This window comes from Periplaneta americana, chromosome 16 (assembly GCF_040183065.1).
Source record: "Periplaneta americana isolate PAMFEO1 chromosome 16, P.americana_PAMFEO1_priV1, whole genome shotgun sequence".
NCBI classification, from domain to species: Eukaryota; Metazoa; Arthropoda; class Insecta; order Blattodea; family Blattidae; genus Periplaneta; species Periplaneta americana.
The window spans coordinates 93625065-93647239 of NC_091132.1; the positions used below are offsets into that span (position 1 = coordinate 93625065).

Below are 22175 nucleotides of genomic sequence, written 5' to 3' on the forward strand. Positions count from 1 at the left end.
AGACACTACTATAAGAACGTTACAACCTGGGTAGACCATGAAAAACGTTGGATTCAGACTATGGCATACTAAATTATCTACAACAGAGGAGATCAATGACAACCCGCATGGAGCAGGACTATGTCAATATATATTGCTTGCTGGAATATGTTATACTCAATTCTTCTGTCATTATTAGGCTCCGTATTCCAGTTACCTAGAGACTGAAGTTAAAGACACATTGTGTATATAGTACGCCGAACACAGATGATGCAACAGATAAGGATATAAACAAACAGGTCTTCACATCGTGTTTGTTGAGTACAATCAACTCCCGACATTCTGAAGCTGTACTAGTAAAACATGCTTGAGCCATGTTAATTTTCTTCGTGATCTTTGCAGTGATAATAACATGCATTCGTAAGTTACTTAACTTGAACATACGCGGATGTCACTTGAAATGATTTTATGTTGCAAGAATTTCTTTCAATAGTACATTACGTAATTGGTGAATGATGTAGTACAAGATGTTCCCATTGTCTGATATTTTTTCATAATCAACATTCGTTACCATAGCAATGCCAGAAAGCTTATCAAAATTAGAAGTTGTCAAAACCTTCCATAGACCTAATGAATATTTTCTTATTTCAGGTAATTACTCTGAATTCAGGCCATGAATATTTAAAATTGTTATCCACTGATCAAATTTATGTTTCGATTTACATATTTACCAATTTTTACCATCACAGCTTAAAAAAATAATAACCTATACAATCTATAAGTGTTCCCCTTATTGTTTTGAACAGTTTACATATTCACTGTATAATTTTATTTATTGCGATAATAATATTTTGCAGCAGAATCATGAGACGCCATTTACTTTAAATACATGCGAGATTAGGAAAAAATAGTCGATACTGCATCTATGGAGAGTAACTGATTATTGAATAATGTCATTTTTTTTAATAAATACAATTTTTAGCTTGAAGACTTTTTGAGCGATTTTGAAATGACAACATATACCATACAGTACATACGTTCTTAACACTGAAAGAATGAAGAAAAATAACGAAATTGTAATTAAAAGGTAGACACTCTTCTTGCATTGTTGCAATGTTTCGAGGTGCTTATTGAAACGCAGTGGCAGCTCTATAGGCCTACCTGTAGAGCAACTTTGTTAGTTTAAGTTTCATAGTTTTACTGAAAGAACTGTCTTGTAGAATAAGAAAGGAGAAAAACAAAATATTGTATGCATAATTCTACATAGGCTAATACTTTAACATACAATTCATTGCGAGATTTCCGATAGTCTTATTACTAATGTCAAATCCTTTTTAATTAATACTACAGTCCACATGCCATATTTTTTACAACTTTAATTAACATTTTAAATCACGTTACTTGCATTATATTAATTTTTTGTACACGTTTCCGTCATTTCGGCATCATCAGACAACAAAATTACACTACGATATCTGATATCTGGTCATTTGGACCATTTGGACCATTGTATTCACTAAAAAGAAATTGAAATTTATAATACTGATAGTTTGTATTACCTTTGTTGAAATATAATTTACAGAAATGTACAAACTATTTTATTACTTTGTTGCAAAATAAAATTGTTGCATTTCCTGTAAAAAAAAAACATCTTTAAATATATACCGGTATATTGTTCCTGATATCTTCTTTCCTAGAAAATATGATGAAAACTCATCAGTCATCACCTTGTATCAATACATTTTTCTTTATACGCAATAAAAATAAAATACCACTCAGGAGATTAACTCTTGGGTGACTAACGATTTATAGAATAAAGGAGACGCCTTGGAAAGAGCAACAAAAATTTATGACAGGTCTGTGGAAATTCTTCTGTTCCATTTCACCTCGGCTTGCAAATCATCTTTACTGATCCCGGCTATACCAACGTCGCTTTTCTTTTGTAAAAAAAAAATGAATGTGAAAGAAACTGGTTACTCAGTAGAATTAATATCCCTCCTGATTCAAGATTCTTAATGTACTTTATTATTTACAGGTTGTACACACTTGTATAATGATAATGGTTTATTTCTCGGATGCAAAAATTTAACTCCAATATTAGTACGAGTAAGTCTTTACTGGCTTCACATTCCAGAAAAAAATTACATTCTCAAAATTTTCATTGCCATGTACAGTACATATCAATTATGTAGGGAGTTTTAAATCTGACTCTGCAGACTGTGAAATGAAGTAAATGGACAATGATTAGCAATGTTTCAGTTTTCATACAATTCTCATATTTTTGTTTGTCATAGCAATATAGCTATTTCGTAAACTTTCAATATTATCTGTAGCTCTGAAGGAACTTTAAATATGAGACACTCAATGCACAAATGGCCTAACCCACAACATTTGAATATCGAGTTTATTGCTTCAAAGAGCTCCTCATATTCTCTTCAAGAGTAAATCGGCCTAAGAATATGGTAATTCATTTTTTCCATGTCATTTCAGCACAATTTTCGTTTGTGTATCGCATTTCACGCCTGTTACAAAGATGTAAAGTGAAAATATAATTTCGTAATTTGGGTAATTTATCCACTGGGAACCTCACATGCACAGAAAATTTAGTAAAGTGATTTTTCGGCCTGCAAACTTACCAAATGTGATGATAGGTTAATAACAACATTATTTACAGATATGGTCTAGTTTAATTAAACGTTTTCGACCAGTCATTGATCACCTTCAATTTAATTAGATACATAAGTAATTTTAAGCACAAAATTCAGTTGAATATGATATACATTGTTACAACATAAAGGAAAATAGATTTACATCAGGTTAAAAGTTAAAGTAATGATCGGTAAAAAGTGTACACCCTAGAATAAAATAACAGGTGACTAATGTGTACACTTTTTACCAACCATTACTTTAACTTTTAACCTTATGTAAACATACTTTCCTTTATATTGTAACAATGTGTATCATATTCAACTGAATATTGAGCTTAAAATTACTTATTTATCTAATTAACATGAAGATGGTCAATGACTGGTTGGAAAGGTTTGTTAATTAAACTAGACCACATATGTAAATAATTTTATTTGATAAGTTTGCAGACGAAAAAACCACTTAATTAAACTGTTTGTACTAAACACAACTTATCTGAAAACATGACTAAAACAAATACCCCATAATATGTGGTGTGGGGTGGGTAATGGTGTAATAGTCATCACTGGCTAATAAATAACGAGACCAAGGAAACCATAATGGGTAATTAATGACTGCCTTTTATTCTGACTTCACTTACACATTTGTTAACGTTATTCCTATACAATATAAAACCAGAAACTGAAGCCAGATTACGAATGTTCCACATTGACAGACTTAGCGCCAACGCGCTAGATAACAAATCACTGTAAAGATTAACAATGAAATTAGTACTTCATATAACTCTTACAAGTACGATTGCCCTAACAAAATCCTATAAAATCCATACCTACAAAAACTTATAAACTAACCCACTTAACACACTTGCCCTGAACACAACTCTGAATTAATAAGAAAACTAACCATAAGATATGAATAACCCAATACAAAGCTAATATTTTAAGCACTAAAAAGCCAAGCCAATATTGACCAACCACGCAGGGGTCCCAAAAATGGAGAAAACCCGACTAGAGATTCACAACACACCATAAAAGGAAATGTAGCTGGGCGTAGAACACTCGATTAAGAGTTTATGCGTTGGGATCACACAAGCTAGTTACCTCCATCCAGGACTTACAGTCAGATTGATAGCCTGGCGTATATTCCGGCGTAAGCCATAGTGAAGATGTCAGTCGCCAGTTCTAGTAGATCAATAGTGATGTTAAAATAAGCAAGCCGGCTCCAATCACCGGCGCCAAGAATTAACTCCTTGGCTTGTAGAACTTGCCGCGAATATACAGACGACACCATGTTGAAGGCTGAATATCCTTGCGAAGTTTGGTGTCGGGCAACATCGACACACCGCGTGCGTCGATCTCCCGATGTAACCATCCCCAATCGCCGAAACCCGTGCTATCACCCTCCATAGGTAACAAGGCACCCCATACGCCCCGGACTGCGGCCACTGCCACACCAAGGTCGGCTCACCCCCGAAGTATCCTCGAGACTCCTCCAGCCGTCCTCGCTCCGATCTCTACCCCCGGGACCAACAACCCGGAAGTCAGGAGCCGTTACTTACAAATCAGCCAATGAGACGGCAGCTCTCAAAGAAATAACAAATATGATAAGTGGAATAAAGTAAACTAACACACCCTATTAAGAAAAAAGAAAAAAAAAACAAAACAAAATAAAGAAAACACCACGCACCCTGATAGCATATAACAGAACTACCAGCAAATGATTAAGAATATATATGAAGTACAAAATTGCGGCAAAGACGTCGGGGAAAGGCAAAAGAATAGAAGTGGTGAACAACACCACAGTAGTTTCCATTACCTGGCTAATACGAGAGAATTATTGTCCATTAGGCAAAAGAATGAATCTTCTTAAGAACATAACTTATTATTACACGAGACATATTCTAATATTAAAATTTGGCTTAGGACGGTTGATTTTCGAGACTTAAGAAAATCACTCAGAGTTCTTTATCAGGATAGAAGTACTAATGATTAGCTCTTGCAGCACACTTGCTACAAAAAAGCACAACAATATACCGGTATATATTTTTATAAGAATTCCGTAATAAATTTTATCACCATTTCTAGACCATGTGAGATTAGAAATGTCTGCCATAAGTATAAGTCTCTCTTTTCACCCTATCATCGGCAGGCAGTAATGTTTTCCTCTTTATGGGTTATTCCACTTAATGAATGATTTTGTGAATACTGCCAGTCCAGTGCAATAGAGGAAGATCTTAACCTTATACGGAAAAGCATACAAGTCTCATCACTCACATACCTGGACGTAAGATTAAGTACTGAAGAGATAAGTGCTGATCTGGAAACAAATACTGTATGATAAAACATAGCAAATGAAATGGATGCATTAAGAAACATTGAGGAAAACATGAGTAAATATAAAACAAACAACGTAAATAGAGTTTCCAAACCAGTCGTGAAGTATGGAAGTGAGAAATGAAACAAGTCAAGACAATGCAATTTATGCAATCCTTAGTTGGTAAGACAAAAGGGGACAGAATTAGAAACCGAGATATGCGAAAGTAGCTGTAGAATTGAATATAGTGGATGAAATATACAAATACTAGAAATAGTAGAAAGATCACGTCCTGAGAATGCCACTTTGTAAATTTCTTAAGATAATATTATTTTATAGAGCTAAGAAAACGAGAGATTTGGGACGACCTCAAAGACGATGGAGTGATCAAACTGTATAACAAAACATATTTCAAATGCTATTTATAAGCATCGAATAGGGTCGTGGGCCTAAACCTTGGAATGGAAGAAAATGAAGAATAATAAAAAGACAAGCAATCAGCATTCTTTTAGACATGGCAATAGCAATAAAATTTATTTTAGAATATTATAAACCTTTCTTATAATTATACTAGCTACCAGATTAAACAAATAAATATAATTCAATTAAGGTTAGGAAATTTGAATTGTATTTTTTGGTAATATATTTCTTTAAGGCAACTCCATCATCTCCTGGCTTAGTTGCCTCATATTTGTTGCCTTGTTGGTATCACTTGAAGCAGTAATCAGGAGAGGGAGAGACCGATTTATTAGCGAAGTGATATCTCCATATTTCTATTACATGTATTCGCGGGGATGTTCTGGCGACTTCGTTAGAATTAGCTTCCCACACAAATGTTTCGCATCTTTTCGTCACCTGTCAGCATCGGACAGATTTAGGGCCACCTTGGGCAGGGTTTTGCATAGACATCCTTTCAAGCGTAAAATCCTAAATTCGGACTAGACCCGTGGGAAAGATACTGCCAAGCTTGGGTTTTCCAAAGAACGGGTATTCTTGTGAGATATACAAACTAATTAGATGTTATGGGAAATCCAAAGTTTAAATTTAGAGATGACATATTTCGCGCCCAATAAGAAGAGATCGTGGTTCAGCTTATGAGGTCACTTTGGACCAAAAGAGAATAGATTTTAGGCCGGTTAAGTGACGTAGTTTTTAACCAATAGGATAGTTAGTTTTAGCGTAGGGTAGGTTTTTATAAATAAGGGTGACGGGGAGCGGAGATGATCACAACATCTCATCGTGTCGGCGGCCCTACATACAGGGCACAATCACTACTCCTTTTCGTGTCGACGGCCCTACATACAGGGCAGAATAACTACTTCGTTTCGTGTCGACAGGATAACTACTTTTCTTCGTGTAGACGGCGCGACATCTTTTTTTTTTTGTGTCGGCGGCCCAACTTAATAGTCTTTCTTCCGGCGAAGACTCGATAGATAGAACTTTGTCATCGGCGAGACCACTCGTCAACGTTTAGGAGTTTCGATCATAGTGTACTGGACAGAGTATTGAATTTATAGTATCGGACAGAGCTTATTCAGAGCCGCCATAGAGTCGATACAGAAGTGCGACCAACGATTGAATTATAAGTCAGCCGGAAATACATACTCTAGGGTTTACCAAGTGAATACGAAAATAAACTTATAGTTTTGGAGTTTACACTGCCTTTTATATAAGTAGCCGGCTTGGTATTATTCCCGACATCATCCTACACCACAACCGTACCTCAGCTACCCTGAGCGAATCTCACGCAACACCGAGACGCACCCACCCTCACACTTGTGAAGTTCACACCTGTCTTCTGACAGTTAACTAAACAATAACAAGGCAACATATCCTCGAAATTATTTTATTTCTCTCTCTTACACATATTAACATTACATTACAGACAGGCACATGTGTCAGAACTCCATTGATATGTTGTCTTCACGACAACAGCAGTTCATTTAAGGCATTTATGGAAGCGAGATACAAAACCAGCGCGGAATTCAAATTACTGCTAAATTCTTATGTGTATCCAACTAGTTCAAAATTACTGAAGAAACACAACCATCTCTCCGTGTTAGAGAGAAAGTTGACCACAGAGACTATTACCTTTCTCTATGAAATAGCAGTATTACAATTCTGGACACGCGCACTCCCAATTTTCATTTCAAGTCAACCGCACTGGAAAATTTCCTACGTTCTTAGATATACTTTAGTTTTGTCACAGCTACTGTTGTACAGAATAATAAACAAGAAAAAACTATGTCAGGGAAATATGGCATCGAGAATTGTACGAAAAACGTTAAAATGAATATAGATTTAATTTCAAATGCTTACAGAAATGAAGATACATTCACACGAGTTAAATTTGTAACAAGATTCATTTCTGATTTAAAACAAAAAAGAATTAATACTAATAATATACAACACAGCTTTTAGGCCTAGCAGAATTTTGAATATTCAACTATCTGCATTAAAACTCATGTGCGAATATCCTATGTTATTCGTCTGAGGTCGTCTTCACATCTTCTATGCATATTATAGAATAATCACAGATACGAATGACTGATTCGCGAATTTTATCGACTTACATACCTCTGATTGAAGTTCTACCTGATATATCCATTATTATCAGGTAGTACATTTCACTTAATATGTCAGAGGAAGAATAAATTGTTTGTATGAATCATTATTAGGCCTATATACAAGTTTGAGAGCGTACATTTGTCAATACATTCACTTTTTGGTACACTAACACAAGAACTTATTCTTGGTAAAATTATTTTACATTGTTCTCAATTTAAAATAAACTTTGATATAACAGTGGCAAATGTGTTGTCTTGCCACCATATTAAAATGTAACAAGGCGTTAAATCTTGAACATAGCAAGTTTAAATAAACTGCGAATGTAACAGGAGAATATTTCGTTAATCTCAACAGAGATTCAAGCAATACCATTCTCGTTAAATCTGTTAAAATGGTTTTATAAATATCCTAGACCTAACACACTTTAATACAACCGGTCAGTAATTAATACTTCAACTATGAACAAAGACGAACATTCAAAACGATGAAACTCAATTTCAGTCTTATTTACTGAATAACATATTTTCGTCCCTTCCTGCAAATCGTAATTCCATTAGAACTAAGAATGTTACATTCACATCGTTCAATTTTATAGCCAATATTTCTCGAAATAATTACCTTCCTTCCTTAAATATCGTGTACGGTATTGTGTGCCTGGAGAGAAATAAAAAATAGGTTGCAGCCGTCAAATTACTCTTCAAGGAACGACCACTCATATGCTGTAAATTGAGGGAAAGAAGACAGAGGATGGACACTGGAAAGTTTTCTTTTCTTAATCGTACTTTCAGGGACTGGAATGCTTTACCTGCAGACTTACTAAAGGCTATACCAATAACCAAAAATGTATTTAAAAATAGGCTTAAGGACTTTACTAATAGACGGTAGTATATTATACACACTACTTAAAGGGTGTAATTGATATCTTGTTATTTGAAGTGTTCTATCAGTGAGGAAGTGTGTTGTGTCAGTGAAGTTTGTTGTGTCAGTGAAGTCTATTGTGTAAGTGAAGTGTGTTCGTGTCAGTGAAGTGGCTGTGCAATGTGTTTGAACAGTGAAATGTTTAAAAGTGTTAGTGAAATCAGGTAGAATCAGTCCAGTGAGTGAGTTGACAGCGAAATAAGTGTAATGCCGAAAGGAATCTGTGCAGGTATGAATCTGTCACACTCGTGGGTCTTAGTTCGAACTGAGGGTTAAGATACAAATTAGATTTACTTTAAATGTTATTTTAAGTGACCATGCTTCATTTAATTTAGGATGCTTATTATTATTATTATTATTATTATTATTATTATTATTATTATTATTATTATTACTATTATTACTATTATTACTATTATTATTATTATTATTATTATTTTATTTATTACTATTATTATTATTATTATTATTATTATTAATTTTTGTTTTATTAGCTGTGTTTATTATTAATTGTCATTATTGAGTGTAATTAGTTACCACTGCCACCGGGTATATACCCATTTGAAGTGTGAATAAATACATACAAGATACTAGATATCAGATTTCAATTTGGAACACAACAGATTTCACAATGTGTAATCTTAATGTTCTTGTATTCGAGTTAATCATTTTAGGTGAAATTCTTGGGGCTCATTAGTTTGGTTGTAGGCGTAAAACTTCGAATACTGATCAGATTTTTTCTATTCTGACAGATATTGGAGGAAATGGGAGTATAAGCGTACAGTATTCATAGATTTCGAAAAAGGCATACGACTCTGTTAAGAGAGAAGTTTAATTTAATATTCTTATGTATTTATCATATTTATTTATTTAACTAGCTAGTGAGTACAAATTAAATTTATATAACAAAAATGTTTCTAGCCACTACGTAAGAGCCAGGCTCGTGTACGGTGTAGTCTTAGTTAATAACATAAAATTTACAAAGACAGTTTACTAAATAGAATAAGTAACTTAATTCAAGCCAAGAAATACAACACAAAAGCAAGAATAAAGAAGAAAGAGAAAAAGAGAGAAAAATACATATTTAATATAAATTGACAATCCGACAGAAGCCAGTGATATTCAATAAAAACATGATTTAGTCGACATAAATAAAAGGTAAAAAAATACATTTGTTAATATTATATATCATGGATAATTTTACAGAATTGAATTTGGTATTACCAAGAAACTTGTTCGATTAATTAAAATATATTTCAGTGAAACGTACAGCAGAGTCCGTACAGGTCAGTTTCGGTCTGATGCTTTTCCAGTTCACTGCCGGCTAAAGCAAGGAGATGCACTATCACCTTTACTTTTTAACTTTGCTCTAGAATATGCCATTAGGAAAGTACAGAATAACAGAGGGGGTTTGGAATTGAACGGGTTACATAAGTTGAATATGTTAGGAGAAAATCCACAAACTATTAGAGAAAACACAGGAATTTTACTTGAAGCAAATAAAGAGATAGCTTAGGAAGTAAATCCCGAAAAGACAAAGTATCCGATTATGTCTCGTGATCAGAACATAGTACGAAATGGAAATATAAAAATTGGAGATTTATCATTTGAAAAGATGGAAAAATTTAAATATCTTGTAGCAACAATAACAAATATAAATGGCACTCCGAAGGAAATTTAACTCAGAGTAAATATGAGAAATACCCGTTAGTATTCGATTGAGAAGCTTTTGTAATCTAGTCTGTTCTCAAAAAAGCTGAAAGTTAGAATTTATGAAACAGTTATATTACCGGTTGTTCTTTATGGTTGTGAAACTTGGACTCTCACTTTGAGAGAGGAACATAGGTTAAGGGTGTTTGAGAATAAGGTGCTTAGGAAAATATTTGGGGCTAAGAGGGATGAAGTTACAGGAGAATGGAGAAAGTTACACAACACAGAACTGCACGCATTGTATTCTTCACCTGACATAACTAGGAACATTAAATCCAGACGTTTGAGATGCGCAGGGCATGTAGCACGTATGGGCAAATCTATAAATGCATATAGAGTGTTAGTTGGGAGGCCGGAGGAAAAAAGACCTTTGGGGAGGCCGAGATGTAAATCGGAGGACAATATTAAAATTGATTTGAGGGAGATGGATACGATGGTAGGGACTGGATTAATCTTGTTCAGAATAGGGACGGATGACGAGTTTATGTGAGGGCGGCAATGAACCTCCGGGTTCTCTAAAAGCCATTTGTAAGTAAGAGATAACAAATACGGCACTAAATGTCTGTGAAATATAATATAATATGTCCTGTATCGGTGAACATGACCTTATGTCCTAAAGAAATAGTTGACTGCTTTCGATGAAAGTAGACGTAGAACACCCGAGACTTAGCAGACACATACTTTATCACTTTTGGATAAAGAGTATCTAAAATATTATTACAGTACTGTGACAGTCTTCAAGCGTCGTCGCTAATCCTCAGCTCATCAATCATCGTGATCCCTAGATCTCGCGTATGATGCTTAAACCAGTGTGATAAAGATAACACATGGCCTGTCATACGGAGGTGGCTTACACGTATAAATTTGATAATCCTTCAGACAGTACGCAACTGTATAAACATGTTTGAAAATATTGTAAAAATGGCTAAACAACCATAACTTGACAAGAATTGTAATTCAAGACGAAATAAATTTGTCGTAATAAGATGTGATGAATATACATTATCATACAATTTCTGACTCAGAAAGAGTAAATATCCTGTTTTCACCAAGGAACAAGGAATCCCCCTATATCATATTTAAAATCCATCTAAAATTCAGAGAAACCTCCTACATTTTAAAATTTGTATTGAAAAAACGCAACATAAAAATTAGCAAATGTGATTGTTCATAAACAATTGAATAGATAAAATAGTCTCATATCTTGCACACTGCCATGCAATAGAATAGAATACTCTTCGGACTTCTCATAAATCGTCCTTGCAGTACGAAGTAGTTGGCTCCTGATGCATCGGGACAACATTGTGTTGCATTCTGCAAGTATCGCCATAGTGTAGTAGTGTCAGAGTTGTAAGCTGCAATACCGGTTGTGGAGCTAGATCGGAGCTTGAACTTGCTTATGTCTGTGGAAACACCGGAGCACGCAACCAGTCTAGTGGAGCGCTCCGCTCCCTTTAGTCCCTGTCTGACATCCCTGCCATAGTGCACTGAAAGTTCATAACACTTGCACCTGCTGAGTGTCTAAGAGCTTTTCAGAAATGAATCTCAACAAAACTAGGACAAGACCACGTTGGACAGATTCTCACAGAGTTGATTATGAGGATAGTTTCCAGCAAGATTCACATTGAAAGAGTTATTTCTAAAGATCATGATAAAAATCAAGTGACAAACTTTCACCATTAAGGACAAATCCAGACCTTCGTATATGATCGTTAAAACAAAAATATTTGCATTATTTTAATTTTATTTTGGAAAATTCGCCAGTCAAAAAATATTGAAAAGTGTCAGAATAGAGCCTACTGCGCATTTATTCATGACTGGGTAGTGTCATTCACAAAATAGTAGTATTTCAAATTGTTTGTTATAATGTGAAAAAAAATTTTATTAAGAATTATTGTCAAGTATACCTTCAAAGAAATATCATTTAAAATAATTCTCGAAACATATAATTTCCTAAATAAATGATCCAAGTATGCCTATGTATACCCTAGTATTAACTTTATATCAGTGTAGTAATTTATACCATGTATAACGTACACCCCTGAGCGACACTTTCTCTACGTTCACTCAAACCACAACGCTCGCAAAGTGCACTTTGGTACACGACAGTTCTTAACCTTGTCCGTGTCCTTGACATGCCTGAACTAGATGCTATCGACCCTTACATTCTTTCACGACAGACCGACATTTTTCCTATAAATGCCTTACAAAGGGGGTAACTACGAAAATCCACGAGTTGACATCGACCTCAATTTATACATACAAGACAGAAGGAAGGAAAAAAATGTTCAATGTAAACATCTGATCTCACCTGCCCTTCTGTGCTCGAAGTTGCGGGTTCGATCCCGGCCCAGGTCGATGGCATTTAAGTGTGCATAAATGCGATAGGCTCATGTCACTAGTTTTACTCTCATATAAAAGAACTCCTGCGTGGAAAAATTCCGGCTCACCGGCGACGCTGATGGCAGTTGCGAACGTCGTTAAACAAACTATAATTTAATTTAATATAAAGTAATATAATGTGTTTTTAAACGCCTGGAAATTATTTATTCCGAAGGCAAAATAATACTTATCTCCAAGTTTTTCGGGTCTAAGTTGCAACAGTTGAGTAACCCTTGCCTAAATGTTTTATATACTGCAGCACGTTCTGATGTTTATGGAACGAGTTTACAGAGTTCCTGGTAAGTGTATTAAACACACCAGCACATGCACTGTAACACACCAAACAGAACGGCTAATAAAGTGTCATACACGGTCGTAACGTGTCTCGGGCGTAAAGAGTTGATTCATAACTGTTGTTTAAATCTATGTCTAATAGATTTCTTAGTTTTGAATTATATTACTGACATAACACCAATGCATAATTATAGAAATAGTTTTGCATTCATTACTTTACTATTAACTTTTATGAGTTCGAAGTCGCGATATATTGATAGTAAATGTTGCTATAAACTTTCATGTTCAAATAAACACCTTTCTCCGTGAGATTTTCTTGTACTGAGCTTCTGAGCTGCACTGTTTCGTGCTGTTCTGCCAAAATAAGAACATGCTATGGTAACTTATATACTATGTATGTAACATTAATAATATAAATATAAGGCAATATAAAAATAATTTCAATGTTCCAATACACATTTTGTGTGTGTGTGTGCGTGCGTAGCTTGTTTCCAAAAGGTACCAAATCCACTTGACAAATTTTAGAGGAGAGCAAAAAAACTTACTGAAGCTACAGTAGTTATTGTAATAGACAGTATCTGACCACTTTGAATATTACTAAAATTGTTTTCAATTTATATTATCGGCATTTTAAATGTTGAGTATTATTTCTGTTAATAATAGTAATAATAATAATAATAATAATAACTTAATAATATGTATTATTGTTATTATTATTATTATTATTATTATTATTATTATTATTATTATGTTCACTAACTTCTAATTGAACACAGTATTCATGAATATCCTTATAAAGTCTTTGAAACATAATTTTTAGACAGCTATTTATTTTTTTACAAATTTTAACTTGTGTTTAATTTCGTAATTTAATAATAATAATAATAATAATAATAATAATAATAATAATAATAATTTGACTGCAGTGCGTTACAATGTTGAATGTCAGCACTGACCTCCGGTCATACAATTACATGCAGAGTCAACTGTAAGAATTTTAGTTTTGTTCTTTAAATGTGCAGAAATTTGATCCGAAGAAATGTAACCTTTCGTTGTGAAAAGGAATTTTTCAAGTTGCATGGAAACAATAAAATATTTTTTTTTTAAATTCAAGGAGAGGTTCAAACCCCGTAACCCCCTGTCGCGTACGCCCCTGAAACGAATAAACTTTTGGATTGGAGACAGAAGAACGCATTCGAACGTACATGCATTCAAAATGGAGGAAAACAGATTAGTGAAATGCTTATACGACTAGCTTCCCGAACAAAAAGACCTTTAGGAAGTCCGCAGCTACAGTGGAATGTAATCTCATGACACACCTGAACTGAAGCGAATGGATACGTAAGCTATCAGCTTTAGGCGTAGGGGAAGAAGAATACATTTTTACATCACATAATACCGTTATTATTATATAACAAAATTATTCGTGACATTTCGGACATTAAATAGTATTACACAAATTTAATAATTTTCAACTGGAGTGAACATTTGCTTATACATCTAGATCAGAGTCTTCCAAATTTTAAAAATTCATTAATAGAGCTCCTTTTCAGAGAATTGGAAATGTAGGCAATGTTATAATAATTCTCAATTCACATATAAATAATTAATCATCATCATCGTCGTATTAAACCAATTGCTTGGTTCCAGCTCCAATTACTCGTATTATTACTGAAATTATTATTCTTTTTTTGTGGTCGTCCCTGGTCTCGTTCTTTTCTCCCTGAGGTTATACGAGGCGCATCCAGAAAGTAAGTTTCCCTATTTAAAAAAAAAGAACATACACTTTCAGGAAAACTTTTATTGGCAACAGGTACAGCAATGTTTCAGATATTTTTCAACATAGCCACCATCAGAATTGAGACACTTGTCGTATCGTGGGATCAACTTTTGTATCCCTCTTTCGTAGAACTCTGCCGCCTGTGAATGGAAACAGCGTGTGACAAACTTCTTCAGCTCTTCGTCGTTGCCAAAACGCTCACCGGGGGACAGGAATTTCTTGAGGTGCAAGAAAACGTGAAAATCGCTGGGAGCAAGATCAGGACTGTAGGGTGGATGATCAAACAACTCCCAGCCAAATTCCGTCAAAAAAGCTGCTGTGCGCCAAGCCGTATGTGGACGAGCATTGTCATGGAGGAGCACAACACCTGCAGTAAGCATTCCACGCCTCTTGTTTTGAATGGCACGTCGCAATGTTCGCAGTGTTTCACAGTAACGGTCAGCGTTCACTGTTTCACCTCTTGGAAGAAAGTCAATGAGCAGAATGCCCTTCCTGTCCCAGAACACCGTGCACATCACTTTCCGTATCGACAGCGTCTGTTTGAATTTCGTCCTGGCGGAGATCCACTGTGCCGCCAATGCATTGACTGCTGCTTGGTTTCCGGAGTGAAGTGCGAAATACAAGTCTCATCGCCCGTGACGATCCTGTTGAGGAACTCTTCGCCGTCATCGTGATACCGTTTCAGAAATGTCAGTGCTGCTCCTAAACGTTGAATTTTGTGTTCGGGTGTCAGGCTTTTCGGCACCCACCTGGCACACACTTTTTTGAACAGCAGGTGCTTAATGACAATCTCATGCAACAAGGATCGCGATATCTGCGGAAAATGGCTGCTCAGCTCCGTAATCGTGAAGCGGCGGTTCTCCATGATGCACTGCCGCACCAGCTCAACACGATCATCATTGATGAGGGATGGTCGCCCACTGAGCTCTTCATCATGGACACTTTGACGACCTTCGGAAAACTGCCTACACCAGCAACGCACCATCTGCTTACTCATGATGTTCGGCCCATAGACCTGACAGAGCTGCCGATGAATTTCAATTGGCGCAATGCTTTGTGCATGAAAGAACTTTATCACCGACCGAACCTCGCAGGCGGCGGGAGAAGGAATAAGTGCTTCCATTTCGGACCACTGCTGCCACGCTACTGGCACCAGGCGGGACCTGTCCGGCTGGCATATGATTGATACATCATAGATCTGTTACGCATGTGTAATTGACACAGCTATTTAAGTTTACTTTCAAGGGGAAAAAATCGGATAACTTACTTTCTGGATGCGCCTCGTAGCTTAAGCTTCTCCAGGGCTTTCTATCAGTACTCAACTGACATGCTAGTTCCACTTTTTCCTATACTCTTCTATTTTATGCTTTAGGCTGAATCATTCATTCCATTAATTCATCCATTAATTAATATTTCAGAGCTTATTGCACTCCATTTTTTAATTTGTTTTACAAGAGATCTTGTAAATTTTGTAACAATGCCGACAGTATCACAAAGCAGAAAGAAATGTACAATAAAGGAAAACTGGCTGTTAATTTTGCCTAAGTGAAGGTTTTTCTGTATGTCGTAAATCTACTACACAGAACTTTAATTGTATTTCCTTTGAAAGCCATGCAAAGGATTTTAAGTCTTTCTTAAAAAACCTTTTGCCTTCGTTTAGATTGTATATCCTCAAACTTCTGTTCTAATATTGAGGATAACACCGAGTTCATTATACAAAACAACGGATATTTGACTTCTTATACGAGGCGCGTAGTTGCAAAATCAGATACATCACTTGTTTTCGAAATGAGTTAATGTTATATTTCATATCTTCACATGATTGTACAACTGCTATAGCACTGTTATGCTCCAAAGCCAGATACATCAAATGGATTTGTATGATGAAAAATAGTATTGGTTGCAAATCCTTGGTTTCTTGCAAACGTTTTTCCTTCAGACTGAAAAATTATGTTTTAGTCGTGTATCTGATTTTGCAACTAAACGCCTGATATCAGGCGTGAATTTTGGAAATAAGCGGCTAATAGTAAGTACAATTAATTCGGCATCAAGAGAGTTAAACGAAGGAAATGACTATTTAAAATAGTCTTCCTTGAACACAATGTATACAACTTTCACTATCTTTTTGTTCCCAAGGCCTGGCTCGGGACCTCGTAGAGCGAATCTGGTTGTGGAGTATTGCTAGAATAATGATAATGAAGGAAAACAGAAGAATCCCGAGAAAAACTCCTCCCATCGGCTTTGTCAATCACAATTTCCTTCGTGGTCCAAAGAGGGATCGAGAATATTGCAAGGATGTAAATAACTAATTAAAGATTTACATTATGTAAAAGTAAGTCTACAGTGGATAAAAATTTGTATACATATTAAATATTTTAATAAATTTAAAATAAATTTGAGCTCTACTTTTTAAGGAAAATGGGTCTATTAGACAAGGTAGAAAAAGTAAGTACTGAATGTACCGACTAACATTCAATAAATAAAGAAAAGGTTAATAAAAAGAGTAAAATGAACGATAAAAATGTAATTGGTCATAAAACAATAAACTAAAAATTAGTAATTTCACGACTTCTTAATACCTGACATTCATACCGTCATTTTCTCTCTATTATATTTTTCAATCTTCTTTATATTGATTTCAATAATTTTAGTAGTTCCAGCTAATACATTTATTTTACTTAGACACTATACTCTTTATCGGTTTTGTTTCAAAGCTAACATAGATCCTTGCAGCAGTTTCACATATAAATGAATGTGAAGGATTGATAATTCTAACATTGTGAGGAAGAAAATTCTTTCTTTTGATAGTGTGTTTTGGGTCATCATTCTGCTGAAAATTTAGGACCTACTTATACAAAATGCTAGTACTCTTATTGAGAAATTAACGTGCAAGAATTACTGCGTTCCGTCATATCGTTCGTCACCATAATATATTATTTATAATGGTTTGAGAACTTACCTGATTATTTTAAAATGAAGCAATATGATTGACAACTTGAAAAAATAGCTCTATCACCACAATTTGTACACGTCATTTCTTCATGAAAGTAGAAATTTATGATGATCTTTAATTGTTTACTATCAGCATTGCATTTTAAAAACATACGAATAACTGTGAAATTTAGATTTACAATGTTCACTTTGTGATTGAAATAATATAATCCTGCCCCGCATAGATGTAGAAATTCTCCTTTATTAAGAGACACGATGCAAAGTCACTTAAGTTAATATTTATTACTTAGGCCTATTATATACTGTCAAGTCTCAAAACAATTAATATGTTATGTTTTATTTAACGACGATCGCAACTGCAGAGGTTATATCGGCGTCGCCGGTGTGCTGGAATTTTGTCCCGCAGAAGTTCTTTTGCATGCCAGTAAATCTACTGACATGAGCCTGTAGCATTTAAGCACACTAAAATGCCATTGACCTGGCCCTGGATCGAACCGGCAACCTCGGGTATAGAAGACCAGCGCTATACCAACTGAGTCAACCAGGCAGACTCAAGCAATTAATCCTTACGTGTTTTATATTCTATTAATCCCACTTTTTTGTATAGTTTAATAAAATGTTGCACATTGATGTTACATTTATTACCAATTATTGAATACTATTTGTATCACTAACATACTACGCCTAATTATTATTAACATATGTAGCTTTTATTTGTAAGAACTTATATAACTTATTTATTCAACAAAATATGTTAAAAAAAAAAAAGCAGAAAGATTACTCAACTGAACTGTTGTTTAAACATTTCAAAGTTTTCAACATTAAACAAATTTATTATTTTAATCTATTAAATATTTTCTCAGACATCTTAATTACTTTGAAAGGTATATATATAAATATAGAACTAAAATATGATTTCCAAATTAATAAAAAAAAAATAAAAATATATTGGATTCATGGTTTAGGTTTAAAGATATTTAACACTTTTTAATCTGTGTTCACTCTCAATTTTAATTTTATGTTTGTTTGTATTGGAATCTCCTCCTGAGCATGAGTCTTACTCATTCAGAAGTGGGCTAGTTTATATTATATTGTATTAACTTGTATTCACTCAAAACTTACTAACCGCATAAATAAGTAAATAAATAAGCAAGTAAATAAATAAATAAGTAAATAAATAACTAAATACATTTTTTTCAATGCAGATATTTTGGGCAATATATGGTGTGCAGATAATTATTTTATCAACTCTAGATTGGTTTAACATTTATTTCATAACAATAGCTTTTTGATTTAGCGTTTAGGTGTTTCAACAGCGTACATAAAAAATTCGCAATTTTTGGAACAACTTATAGGTTACGTCGTCATGGATAGGAATAGTTGTACGCGATATAAAAAAATAATAGTATGAAAATCTCCGAAGATGAAAGTTACATTTGATTTGGTTTTCGAAAATTACAGTTTCATTCCAATGGTGAAACATTAAAGTACAATAAAAAATGAGAATAATTTTTTTTTTTTTAATTTTTAAGATCCGCTGAATTTGATATATATCCCTGAATTAAATTCGAAGAAATCGCAAATACAAACATTTACTCTGATAACGATGAATACTGAAAATAAGTTATTCTGCAACATGTTCCTACACACATTTTATAAGCTCTGTAATTCCCTATTAATGTCACGTCACCACTGCTGTTTATTTTAATTCCAATGCGAATGGGTTGCCATGAGTCAGTTTTGTTATAATGTGGTATTTCTAGCGTCGCGTCGTTTTGAAAGAGAAAAATTGTGGATACATAAATCTTGAACAGGAAGCCCGAATACTGTGTTTTAGTTGGGTGGGTGGTTCTTTATTTAACATCTCTTTTAACTATGCAAAGGTTATCCAGTGATCTACTGTCTTGTAACCTGCATCGCTTTTTTGTACTGTACATCGATTTAATAGCTCTAAGAGACCAGTATGTTGAGAATGTGTTGAAACTATAGCTTACATAATGTAGAAAATAATACAAACAAAGTGAAATTAGAGCATTCAGTAAATTTTCCTTGGACATGGATCTATACATTACAATATTGGCAAGCGTTGTTTTCTTTTTGTGAAGGAATGAATTGTACGAGAATTCCTGTAATGCGAATTATGAAATTTAGATTTGAAATTGGCAGTCTATAAATTGTTCAAATGTATACCTTCGTATAGCTATATTTTCTATTGGAAAAAATGGAATTCTGGAGAGAAAAGAATCAATTTATTAATCAGAATGAATTTGTTTCATATAAACTACGAATTGAGATAATTAAAATGCGGATAAAAATTAGGTATAGGCCTATTCGTTAAAATTATAAGAACACATTAGTTACAATCTTATTAATAAGAAAATAGTATATAGTACTCATGAAATTTTCGCAAGAATGAGGAACAAGGTACTCTAGCAGACCAATGTTTACGAAAGTTTTTTGTTTTGTTGCAAATGTGAAGATATGATAATCGTACTCCTTATTTATGAAGCTATTTAATGATATATTCTTAAAATTTCTTATATTTCGTACTTTAAAAGATTCATTCTCTATGTTTCACTACACATGATACTTAAGTTCTGATTTTATTAATAGTAATAATAATAATAATAATAATAATAATAATAATAATAATAATAATAATATTTAATTGAAAAAGCTCAATTTAACACTAATCTCGACTACATATAATTGTCATTAACTTACATCTCTTTCTATATGGCTGCGCAACTTGAAACGATTACTCCTGAAAACTATAGGCCTACAAAACTTTAATAATGGTAATACTATATTAAAAAAAACTTCACTCTTGGAAATAAAGATATAATACTTAGTGTAATATTAAAACTCTGTTTTTGGTCCTCTTTGGAAGAAAATACATCAGTCAAGTTCTTATCAGTTGGGTTTTAATTTGCATACCGTATAGAAATTCTTATGGGCCATTATTTGTTTCAAAGGGACGTATTCAGAAATAAATTTAATTATTGTTCATGAGACAGTATTTATTCTGAAAGCAAGTTTGATTCAAAGAGTACATAAATATGTTCGTTTCTTTCTTTAGAATACCTTTCTTTTCGTCTAAAATTTGAAGAAATATTACCTTCAATATTCTGCAACTGTACTCCTGAAATATTCTTTTGGTCAACGAAAAATTGATGTTATGGCTATTAATCGTGTGATATTAAAACAAATATGTAAAACTATGTCTTCTAATTATTTTTCTCTATAGTATGTCAGTAATCTTTAACTCGTCCAAAGTTCTAAAATCATAATTAAGTTAAAAGGTTCCTTCGCTTCTGGATGTCGGTGAAAAATGGAATGGTTGCTCTATTATATATTCAGACTTCATAAGAAATTTCCGTATTGAAATTAACTTGGGCTTTAATTTGCATAACGTATAAAAATTCTTGCGAACCTTCATTCTTTTACAAACATATTTATTAGGAACATAATATTTAAATAATATTCATATTGAAAGACGTAATAATTAAAACAGTATACAGCATAAACGTGTTCATTTCTTTCCCTATAATACTTTTCCTTTCGTATAAAATTTGTAGAAATATTATTTTCGTTGAACGGAGAATTGATATTATGACTATTAATACATTAATTTAATCGCGTTGTGTTAAAACAATAAGTATGTAATAATGTCTTGTTGTTCTTCACAGCATGCTACGTTTTCAGTGAAAGTAAGATTGTAAGAAAGAAGTGACTCACCCAAAGTTCCAAAACCATAATGGAGTTAAAAGTTTCCTTCGCTTCTGGATTTGTGTGGTGAAAGATGAGATGCTCTATTACATGTTCAGATTTCAGAAGAAATTATAGTTTTGAAAGTAACCATTACCTACACCTTGATGTAATATTGAAATACGTTTATGTTTAATGTCAAATTGAAACTTTAAAGAACATTTATCACCTTTGAAATATAATTGAACTTTGTCTATAAATTTACTATATTTAACTTTATTTGTATATCAACTTAACTGTAGTTATTGTCACACCAAAAGCCACAACATTGAAGTGCACATAAATTTTAGATTATTTGAAAATTTATAACTTTAAAAGAATGATCTGTCAAATATTAGTGACGTAATTCTACGACAGTAGAAACTTAGAGTTCTCTTATCAATTCGCCCATTTATAAATGACAAGATTTTCGAGACGATCGCGAGGCTCGGAAGCGACGCTAAGCGGCAGCGAACCGTCCTCTCAGTACATGCTTCGACGACGAACTGCGGGTAAGGCGCTCTCAACGTGCTGAATGGCGTCCCCCCGCGGCGGCGCAGAGCGCCCTAATCCCACACAGGAATTTTCAGCCCCGCCGAACTCTGCGTCCCATTAAGATATCACGCTGCAATAATTTTACACAAATTGGGATAGGAGTCACTGCGTAGTATACGGTCGCCGTAGAGAGACTTAAGTATATCATGAGAGAAACTACTCTGCGAGTCTGGAAGCCTGTGTAACGTAGACGTGATGATTTTATTTTATTTCTTTGTTTTAGTTACGAGAGTCATTCTTTCTTCCTTTTCCTGCCAATTAAAGGGAATACAATACCTCCGTTCTGATGTAATTCCAGGTGAATTCGTCCACAGCACAAAGTTAAATATAC

The 22175-nt window shown here is 34.0% G+C and overlaps 1 long non-coding RNA gene across 1 annotated transcript in view; it reads right to left on the reverse strand.

Annotated features, from left to right (window-relative positions):
* Positions 1-21795, reverse strand: part of LOC138716253 (uncharacterized) — a 347259-nt gene extending 325464 nt beyond the window's left edge. Inside the window, exon 1 of the long non-coding RNA XR_011336613.1 lies at positions 21281-21795. This is a non-coding gene — a long non-coding RNA (uncharacterized lncRNA). The remainder of the gene's footprint in view (positions 1-21280) is intronic.
* Positions 21796-22175: the final 380 nt, after the last annotated feature.